Source organism: Mirounga angustirostris, unplaced genomic scaffold, assembly GCF_029215605.1.
Source record: "Mirounga angustirostris isolate CCGP_5_RB_7025 unplaced genomic scaffold, mMirAng1.0.hap1 SCAF_1, whole genome shotgun sequence".
Taxonomy (NCBI): Eukaryota; Metazoa; Chordata; class Mammalia; order Carnivora; family Phocidae; genus Mirounga; species Mirounga angustirostris.
The window spans coordinates 4481269-4492259 of NW_026991709.1; positions in this window are offsets into that span (position 1 = coordinate 4481269).

Sequence of the window (10991 nt, forward strand, 5' to 3'; positions counted from 1 at the left end):
AAAAGTTAATTTTGTTTCATAAGCATGGGAGCTATTTATTGGGTCCCAAGTCCAATCTGTAAGATGAGGTGTGTACAAAGAAGTTGTGTCTCCATCCCACGCCCTCCAAAAATGGGCATCCTCCGAAAATGCTTATGGATTATTCTCCCCCTGCTTATTTTTTAAAATAGAAGCAGATTAAGAGGTGATAGATTCATAGACAGAAGACAGATGAGAGAGAGTAGATAGATAGTTGATAGGTAGGTAGAGAGAGAGAGAAAGAGAGATGATAGATGGCTGGCTGTCTTTCTGTTTCGCACCAGTCTTGGATCAACGGTAACGCACATCTCACGCTTCCCTCCGCTTGCTCTGTTCACAGAGATCTCTGCCATCACTCCAGAGCCGGGTACCGAGACTGCCCTGCCCCCTCTTGGAGACGGCGCAGTACTTCCCCGTGTGGATGAGGGAACATCACCCACTGATGGGGCTCTGGGTGGCTTCTGATCTTTTGCTTTTACAAAGTGTATGATATTTTAACAGAAATGGGTCTCATTATGGAAATGGCTGCAACTTGCTCTTTCCTTGACTATAATTTGATATTATTCTATGTGCCCACTTTTATGGGATGAGTGGAAGGTGGCGCGGTTGCAGGGCATCCCTGAAAGCCCAACCAGGAGGGAAGAAGTCAGAGGCCGCAGTGGTGCAGGGCACAGGACATGCACTATTCTGGGGACACATTCATTTATTAATCCCCCCAGTTCTGTGAGGGAGGGACCCTGGTGTCATCTTCTCATTCTACAGAGGGAGAAACTGAGGCAAGAGAGCCTGGGGCGCCGTTGGGAGGTGGCGGGGCAGGTCTGGAAGGCCATGGTTAGCTCACATTACTGCCTCCTTCAGGCTGGATGCCTGGGATTTCACTGAGACCTGGACTGAGAGACCCAGGAGGGCAGAGCCAGCCCACGGCCCCCTCATCCCGACAGCAGCACCCGGCCCACAGCAGGTGCACCACAAATATTTGTTGACTGAATGAAAGAGCGTGTGCCTGGGAGTCGGGCTGGCTCCCCGGTGGGGCCCTCCTGATTCCCCTGCCCCACGGCTGCAGTTCCCATGCTCGGTCCACAGATGGCAGATGGCCACCTTGTGGAAACGCTCCCTTGAGAATTTGGCAAAGCCACCAGGGTGTGTGTGAGAAACAGTACCCGAGGAGCATTCCTTTCCAAATAGATGTCTTGGGGAGAAGAGTCTTGGCTGGGGATGTCTGATCAGGAGCCGCGATAGGAGAGACCCCGTTGGCAGAGGCACACACGTGCAAGGCTCGCGGCCCTGGGGTGGGCGTGACTCACGGTGGATGAGGAGGGGGCGCAGCCCCATCCTGGGCCCGGGCGGTGGGAAAGCTCAGCCCTCCCCAGTGGCAAGCAGAGCCAGGAGGCCGGCCAACCTCCAGACGCCTGTTTTAGGATCCTTTCAATACAGCCGGCTCAGCTGCAGAAAGAGAGCACCTGACTTCTCTACCTCTTTTTGTCGGAGGACCTGTCCAGACAAGTGAAGTCTCCTGCCCTGACTGCTCATTTCACTGACCTTGAACAGTAGCATCAAGCTTCCCCGCAGTGGCTTAGAAATGGCTTTTTTTTAAAAAAAAAAAAAAAAGCAAAATAGGGAGCACCTGGGTGGCTCAGTCAATTAAGCGTCTGACTCTTGCTTTTGACTCAGGTCGTGATCTCAGAGTCATGAGATCGAGCCCCGCATCGGGCTCCACACTCAGCCAGGAGTCTGCTTGGGATCCTCCCTCTCCCTCTGGCCCTCCCCCTGCTCTCTCTCTCAAATAAATAAATCTTTAAAACAAAAAAATAGAAAATACGACACAGTCTGCAAAAACGTAAATCTACCGTTTGTGCCAAGAAGAAGACGGGCCTGGCTTTAGCAAACGGGATTGTTAAACAAGAACCTTTAAGGCCCTGCCTGAGGAGCAGAAACCATGGGTCCTGTCTTACACATACCGAGATTTATCTTTAGGAACGGGCTGACACGATTTGGGAGGTTCACAGGCCCCAAGATCTGCAGGTGATTAGGCAAGCTCAAGCCCCTGGGAGAGCTGATGTTTCAGTTCAAAGGCCATCAGGCAGGAGGAAGGCTCTTACTTCCGTTCAGGCCTTCAACTGATTGGACGAGGCTCACCCACATTACTGGGGACGGTAATCTGCTCTCCTCCGTCCACTGATTCCAATGTTAGTCTTATTTAAAATACCTCACAGACACACCCAGAACGTCTGACCAAATATCTGGGCACCCTGTGGGCCAGTCAAGTTGACATGTAAAATTAACCATCACAGACCACCCCCCAGATGACTTATTGACCAGCTACAGTCAGCCCAGAGTGCACACAGAGAAATTTAGTCTAATCTCCTGTTTTTGGACAAAATAAGGATCCTTAGGGGTGCCTGGGTGGCTCAGTCAGTTAAGCGTCTGCCTTTGGCTCATGTCATGATCCCGGGGTCCTGGGACTGAGCCCCATGTTGGGCTCCCTGCTCAGCGGGGAGTCTGCTTCTCCCTCTGCCCCCCCCCCCCCCCCGTTCATGCCTTCTCTCTCTCAAAATAAATAAACAAAATCTTAAAAAAAAAACCCATAATGTCACCTCCATAGGTACTGGGGTTTAGAAATACAACATGTCTTTGGGGGCGGGGGGACACAGTTCAGCCCAAAAGAGTGGGTCTCACCAGGTCCTGTGGGCACCCAGCCCCCAAGTTCTGCCCCTGCCACTCCCGGGGGTTGTGGGAGAGTCTTGGGGTTTGGGCCATGCACCTGACAAGGCATTTTCCTTACCTCTGTGGTCGGGTCCCTCCAGACTTGTCTGCTTGGTTGGGCTGCCAAGATCCTTGATACAGCTCTGAAGACCCCACGGGCAACTCACAGCTTTAAGAGGTCCTGACAAAATGTGGAGTCCTCCTCTCAAGGAGTGAGTGAAACATTCTGGTCATTGTTGCTGCCCCATTTTTTTTTCAGCTGTCTGTCCTCTGTCCCCTGGGTCCAGGAATTGTCTGGGGGCCACTGGGGGCCCAGTCTCTGTGCTCGATTCCCCACGGGCCCCACCACCTAGGGCCTTGGGCTCCACGGGTAGGCCCTGCCCAGCTGCACCCTTCCCTCCAGGTCCGCCTGGTTTATCTCCGTGACCACCTCACCCCCAGGGCTGTGAGTTCAGCAAGGGAGGCCCACCAGCTCTTCCCGGCCGGTGGTTTAACTGGACAGGTCTCCCCTACATGTTGGCTACGGGTCACTTTCTGATCCCACTCTGTTGCTGGGGTCTGCTGACCTGCTTTTTGAAGTCAGCTCTGCCTTTGGGCAACTGCTCAAAATAGGCATTCAGCTGCTGGAAAGGACCATTTGGCTGGGTTTCTGGACCCCCCTGGGCCTCTTGCCAGCCATTGATAAGATGGGTCCAGTCCCTGGGGCGCCTGGGTGGCTCAGTCGGTTAAGCGTCTGCCTTCGGCTCAGGTCATGATCCCAGGGTCCTGGCATCGAGCCCCGCATCGGGCTCCCTGCTTAGCGGGGAGCCTGCTTCTCCCTCTCCTCCCATCTTGTTTCTCTCTCTAGCTATCTCTGTCTCTCTCTCTCTCTCTCAAGTAAATAAATTAAAAAAAATTAAAAAAAAAAAAAAAAAGATGGGTCCAGTCCCTGCTTTGCCACTAAGATTGCCATTACTGACACGAGATCTGGTCCTGATTTTTTTAGCCCAGAGCAGAGCTTTATCTCCAGCTATCAGCTCCAGGCCTGTGCTCACCTGGGAAATAAAAGGCTTTGAGGGACACACCCATGCGCTTGAGGGTGACAGTCCCCTTCCTCCCACTGTGTGTGTTTACCACATGCTCTCACCCGTTTGTCCACCGAGGGACACTTGGGCTGTTTGAACCTTTTGCTCTTGTGAATAATGCTGCTAGGAACGCTTGTGTACACGTTTTTGTTTGAATTCCTGTTTTCACTTCTTCTGGGTAGACACTGAAGTGAAATTGGGCTGGGTCATGTGGCCATTTTATGCTTCACTTTTTAAGAAAGTGCCACACTGTTTTCCCATAAATACTTTTCAGGTTGTTTGATCCTAATGAGCTAATAAACGGAAGTGCCGGGCATTTCTTTGTCCCCGGGGGCCACTGTAGAAAGATTACGGAGGGACAAAGGGCTAAAAAAATCAGGACCAGACCTCATGTCAGTAATGGCAATCTTGGGGACATTTAGGCTGGGGTCACAGCTATCTTGAGAGCCTCGGGCTCAGGGAGCACATCCTGTGGGGCCCAGGCGCTGGGGGCGCTCTCTGGGCGAGCACGCAGGACTCACCCCTGAGTCACGAGCCGCCATGCCTTTCAGGAGGAGCGTTAACAGAGACATCCTAACCCCCCAGCCTCCAGAGCGGCTCCCAGGGGGTGGCAACAAGCTGGGCTGGACGGGTGCTGTTTTCGGTGGGTCGCCCAGGAAGGCCTGGGCAGGCGGCGACATGACGTTGAAGCAGGTGAGGCCCACTGGGGGTGAGCACCAGCGCATCCCAAGAGAGGAGCCACACCTGCCGAGGCTCAAGGAAGGCGCTCAAGCTGTGGAAGAACAGAAAGGCCAGTGTGGCCAGGACAGAGAAGCATGGTGGTGAGTGACGAACCTGGACAGGGGCGAAGGGGGGCGGGGGGGCCTGCCAGAGGAGCGGCCCAGAGTGGAGCAGTCAGGTACTCAGCAGCAGGCCCTAATAAACAGGCTGATACGCCTAGCTGTGTGCCCCATGAGCTGGTCACAGAGGGATCGGAGTCTGGGACTCGGTGAAAGACAGAGAGGTGGGCCCCAAATGGGTTTAAAGCAGGCATCTTTAAAGTTCAGCTGAACTTTCCTGACCGACGGGACAGCTGGTGCAAAGGCCCTGGGGAGCCTCAGTCAGAGGACTTGGGGTGGGGGTGCAGCGGGAGGACCAAGAGCAGCAGAGACTGGAGGGTGAAGCTGGAGGGGCGTGCCCATTTCCATCCTAAGGCAGTGAAGTCAGATTTGCATTTTCACAACCTCCCTGAAGAACGGCTGGGTGGGGGTGGGGGGGCTCTCTAGGATCCAGACAGGAAGTGACCCTGATGACAGGCCCGGGGGCTGGGGTGGGGGCCAGAGTTCCATCAAGATCAAGACATGCTTTGTAGGGCAGAGCTGGTGTTTTGGTGATCAGACTGTGATGGCCGTTTTTGTCGGAGGGAGGGTACACATTGAGGCCAACACACCGTGTGTCCAAATGGTGGAAAACTATAAATCAAGCAGGCAAAATGTTAAATAAAATGTGTTCCGTCTTCCTGCTTTGACAAATACACTCTCACAACAACTTGGAAGGCCAGATTTGAACTGCAAACTCAGACTCCTGGCCCTCTTCCTCTCCACCCCCAGCTTCATAGCAAACAGAGAGAGGCCTCGCCCCCCCCCCCCCATATGCCAACCCCGTGCAGCAGCCCAGCCACGCCCCCTGCACAGAGCTTCCGCTGGCTGTGCCTTGGGCAGGGGGGTACTCACACCAGCAGTGGGCTCATCCTATGGAGGATGGACTTGGGGACATTTAGGCTGGGGTCACAGCTATCTAGAGTTTGATGGAGGTGGGTGGGCATCTCCTGGCCCCGAGTAGATGGGCCAGGCAGGCGTCTTGTCCAAGTCTCGGGTGGGACCGTTGATGGTGATTGGAATCTTGTGGGACGGAGGAGGCACGAGGTTCTGCAGATACTTCTTGGTTCCTGGCCTTCAGAAGAGAAGGCAGTTTATTCATGGAAATGGGGCACTCTGGAAAGAACCAGTTTGGGGGTGAAAATCACAGGCTCATCTCAGACATGTGGAGGTACCTTAGAGATATCCTAGTACGTGTGCCATGCTGAATTTTGGGGTCTAGTGCTCAGAGGATAGGTCGGGCCTGGAGATGCACATGTAGGAGTCTTGGCTGAATCGATGAAACTGAGCTGGTGGGTCTGGATGAGATCAGCTTGGGATAAAGAGGAGAATGTCCAGTCAGGGAGGAGAGGGCCTGGATTGGGCTTTAAGAAGCCCCGACACTTAAAGACCAGGGAGTGAGTAGGAGGGTGCACAGGAGATGTAGAGAGGTATTATAGGAGATTCAACAAGCATCTTCGTAATGCTGTTCTTGTGCAGGAGGCTGTGAGCCTGAGATGGTGTGTCCGTGGGGATCACTGGAGTCAGAGAAGACGATTCTGGAAAGGGAGGTTTGTGTATAAGAAAATATTTGCTAAATATTAAAATTAATAAAATAGTAAAATTCGTATGGAACCACAAAACCCCCCAAATAACCAAAGCAATCTTGAGAAAGAAACAAAGTTGGAGGTAACACAATCCCAGATTTCAAGATGTACTACAAAGCTGTAATCATCAAACAGCATGGTACTGACACAAAAACAGACACATAGATCCATGGAACGGAATAGAGAGCCCAGAAATGGGCCCACAACTCTATGGTCAACTCCCTAACAAAGGAGGCAAGAATACACAACAGGAAAAGGACAATCTCTTCAACAAACGGTGTTGGGAACACTGGTCAGCCACATGCAGAAAAATGACACTGGACCACTTTCTTACATCATACACAAAAATAAACTCAAGGGGTGCCCAGGTGGCTCAGTCGGTTAAGGGTCTGACTCTTTATTTCAGCTTGGGTTATGATTTCAGGGTCGTGAGATCCAGCCCCATGACAGGCTCCATGCTGGGCACAGAGCCTGCTTAAGATTCTCTCTCCCTCTGCTCCTCCTCCCCCCGCCCCCCGCCACCATACTTGCTTGTACGTACTGTCTCTCTCTCTCAAAAACAAAAACACCCAGAAGAAACACAACCAAACCTCAAAATGGATTAAAGACCTAAATGTGAGACCTAAAAAAATCCTAGAAAAGAGCACAGGTAGTAATGTCTCTGACATTGGCCAGCAACATTTTTCTAGATATGTCTCCTGAAGCAAGGGAAACAGTCAAAAAGGAACTATTGGGACTTCATCAAGATAAAAAGCTTCTGCACAATCAACAAAACAAAAAGGCAACCTACGGAATGGGAGAAGATATTTGCAAATGACATACCCAATAAAGGGTTAGTATCCAAAATATATAAAGAACTGATACAACTCAACACCAAAAAACCCAAATAATCCAATTTAAAAATGGGCAGAAACATGAACAGACATTTCTCCAAAGAAGACATCCCGATGGCCAACAGACACATGAAAAGATGCTCAACATCACTCAGCATCAGTTGGCGAGGATGTGGAGAAAACGGGACCCTCATGCACTGTTGGTGGGAATGCAAACTGGTGCAGCCACTGTGGAAAACAATAGGGAGGTTCCTCAAAAAGTTAAAAATAGGGCTCCTGGGTGGCTCAGTTGGTTAAGCGACTGCCTTCGGCTCAGGTCATGATCCTGGAGTCCCAGGATCGAGTCCCGCATCGGGCTCCCTGCTCGGCAGGGAGTCTGCTTCTCCCTCTGACCCTCCTCCCTCTCATGCTCTCTGTCTCTCATTCTCTCTGTCTCAAATAAATAAATAAAATCTTTAAAAAAAAAAAAAGTTAAAAATAGAATTATCATATGATCCAGTAATTCCACTACTGGGTATTTACCCCCCAAATACGAAAACACCAATTTGAAGGGATATATGTGCCCCTATGTTTACTGCAGCATTATTTACAATAGGCAAGGTATGAAAGCAGCCCAAGTGTCCATCAGTAGACGAATGGATAAAGAACTAGTATATATGCACAATGAAATATTACTCAGCCGTAAAAAAAGAATGAGATCTTGCCCATTTGTGACATGACAGACCTAGAGAGTATTAAGTCAGACACAGAAAGACAAATATCATATGATTTCACTTATATGTGGGATCTAAAAAAAAACAACAAATGAACAAACAAGCAAACCGAAAGCAGAAAAAGGCCCCTAAACACAGAGAACAAACTGGTGGTTGTAGGGGTGGGGGAGGCATGGGGGGGGGGATGGACACAAATGGGGTGGAGGGAGTGGGAGGCAGGCTTCCAGGTACGGAGTGAGTGAGTCAGAGCGTGAAAGGCACCGCACAGGGAACAGAGCTAATGGGACTGAAATGGCAGGGTAAGGTGACAGACGGTGGTGGCACTTGTTCTGAGTGCAGTATGACAAACAGAGATGCTGAATCACTGTGTTGTACACCTGAAACCAACATAACGTGTGTGTCACTATACTTTCAATGAAAAGAAGGGAAAATACTTGCTGGATAGGAGCTAGGAGTTAGAAGTCAGTCCCTCTCCCCCTCTCTCCCCCCAAACCCCGGGTGGCTGTGGAAATCCGGGCGGCAGAATCTTGCTCCGGGTGCCCTTCAGCACTTAGGGAGGCAGACTCGCAGCGGTGAGCAAGTTATGCTCTTCAGCAAAGAACATTCAAATCGTGCAGGGAAATTCTCGGAAACAGCCAGCAAGTTGCAGCAGGAGGAGAGCAAAGCCACCTTCCTGGGGCGGAGCCTGCTCGGCGGGAGGGGGCTGGACCTGGGGGAGCCTCCCGAGGGTGGGGGGAGGGGAGGGGGCGGGCGAGGGCTGGGGAGGGGAAAGGGGAGGACCCGGCGCGGCGCGGACGAGGCGCCCAGGGCTCCGCTGCCCCTCCGCGTGGGCGGTCCCGCAGGGGACCCTGGTGGCGCTGGGTCATCCTGGGCCCTGGGCTCGGTGGCCCCACGCTCGCTCCGGGACTAAGGGAGCCGGTGGCCCAGGAGGGCCGTGTCAGGGCGGCGCGCCGCTCCGGGGACCTCGAGGAGGACCAGCTCACCGGGCAGACGCCCACGGCCGAAGTGACACACGCCCGGCACCGTTTATCCAGCACCCGGCCCCCTGGAGCCCCGCGGCCATCCTGAGGCAGGGACCCCTCTCCCCGGGTTCCAGGGCCGGCCAAGTCACCTGCCGCAGGAGGGACCCGCGCCTGCCGGCTCCCCGGCCGCCGGCCCGGTCGGCTCCCCGCGGCGGGACGCAGGGGCGGCGCGCGGAGAAAGGGACATCCCCGCCGAGCCGGGCACACCGGGGCCCCCGGGCTGGGGAGGCAGGGGGGCGTCGGTCGAGCTGCGCGGGCCAGGCGCCCGAGGAGGAGGACGCGGACTTGGCACTTCTTCCGAGTCCCCGGGGGCTTGCCCTTCCCTCCGCGGTGCCCTGCCCTCCTCACCCGAGCTCCCGGACGGGTCGACTGTCACTTCGCTGAGCGTCTTGCCCTCGGGGCTCACCTCCCCCACTTGCGTCCGCCCCGAGCCCCTGGGGGGTGCCCACCTGCTGCGCTGAGTTCCTCGCGCGCGGGGTCCACCCCGGCGCCGTGCACAGACGTGGTCGCTAATCCTCACCAGGGCCACTTCCCGAGGCTGGGAGGCAAAACTTGCGCCAGTATTTTTCTTTAAGTCAGTCCACTTTTATTTTTACCTAAAATATACGAAACGTGCAACTTCATGCCTTGATGAAAGGTTTTCATTGACATAAATTATTGACACTGTAGTGGGTTCAGTCATTTCAGAGAATATGAGTGCTTATAAAATTATGGATGAGGTTTCTCTGTTTATTAAGAAAATTGCTGCAGCTCATTAAGATGGAAAATTCAATACATTTTGCCTTATTTAATATTCTGACAACTTACTGTATTTTAAAGCTAACATTAAAAGCTTTAAATTTCAATTTATATATGCTTAATCTCACATAAAATGACACGCAGTATTAATTTTTTTAAAGCTTACAAGTGATAAAACATCTACAGGTAAAAAATGACCATCTTTCTGTTTTGTGTCCTTTCAGTGATTTAAAGCGTTTCAACTAATTGATTTGCTGTGTTCATCTTAAATCTTTTCACCTGTCACTTGTACTTGCTATGTATTTATGTTAAATATTTGCACAAGAAAAACCCCGTAAATATTTTATACATACCTCAATATAATATCAAGTCTTTTTGTTTTTTGTTTTTTGTTTTCTGTCAAAAAGGGTAGGATATCTTCTACATCTTAACTGTCTTTGGGGTTTCTTGGATGGCCCCAGAGTAGCCACAAAGGCTTATCACCTCACATTATAAAATAAACAACAGGGAAAAAATCACTGAATTATTGAAACTGTGAGTTACTTTTATACTTAGAAATGCCAGCCTTACCTACCTAGGGCCAGTGACCATTAACACAAACAACAGTCACTCTCCTGTAATCCCACAGGGTCTAGAGCCTGGGCTCTGTTCACGATTCCTGCAAGGGACTTTGTTTTCCTTTTACAGATTAAAAAACTGAACTTCAGAGTGGGTTGAGTGGCCTGCGTGAGGAACACAGCCAAGTCTAAGGAAGAGCCGTGCCAGTCTATCCAACCCTGGCCTTGATCTTTGCCCCAATGCGCTTGCTGTTGGGGACTATCGTGGTGGCTGTGGGCTCTGCTTGTGGGCTCAGGAACCCAGTGCTGAGCCTGCAGCAGACACTCCATAAATATTTGTTGAGTGAAGCACCAGATGATTAAATAAATGAAATTGCTGTATTTTATTACTAGACCAGTGTGAGCTGTTAGTCACTTATGCTGCTGGGCCTCATACAGTAGGATTCTGGAGCATAGGAAGTCTGGAGAAAGGTGTCTCTATCTGAGTCCCGGAAACAGCGTCCGAAAGTGACTCATTTTCTAGTCGATTGATTGTTTTTCACCAGCAAAACCGTGTTTACTTTCAAGTTATCTTTGTATCTTTAAAATCCCCATTATTAAAATGTTCACGTAAATGTTACATTTGCTACAATCAATAACCATTTGTCCCTCCAGTCTCCAGGAGATCAATTCTGAGTTCAAGATTATGTGGAGAAGGACCAGTCCGCCTGGTCTTCCTAAGAGGCCGACGGGGAGGGGTGGTTGGGGGGGTGGGGTCTGGAAGTGAGCACGGGCCAAAGAGAAGCCCTGTGGGGGAGGGGACAGTAGGCCGTTTCCAAAGCAGCACTAGGGCTCCATTACTGGGGATAATATAAAATTATCATATGCCCAGTGGAAGGTAAAGCCTATAGAAGCTAGGTC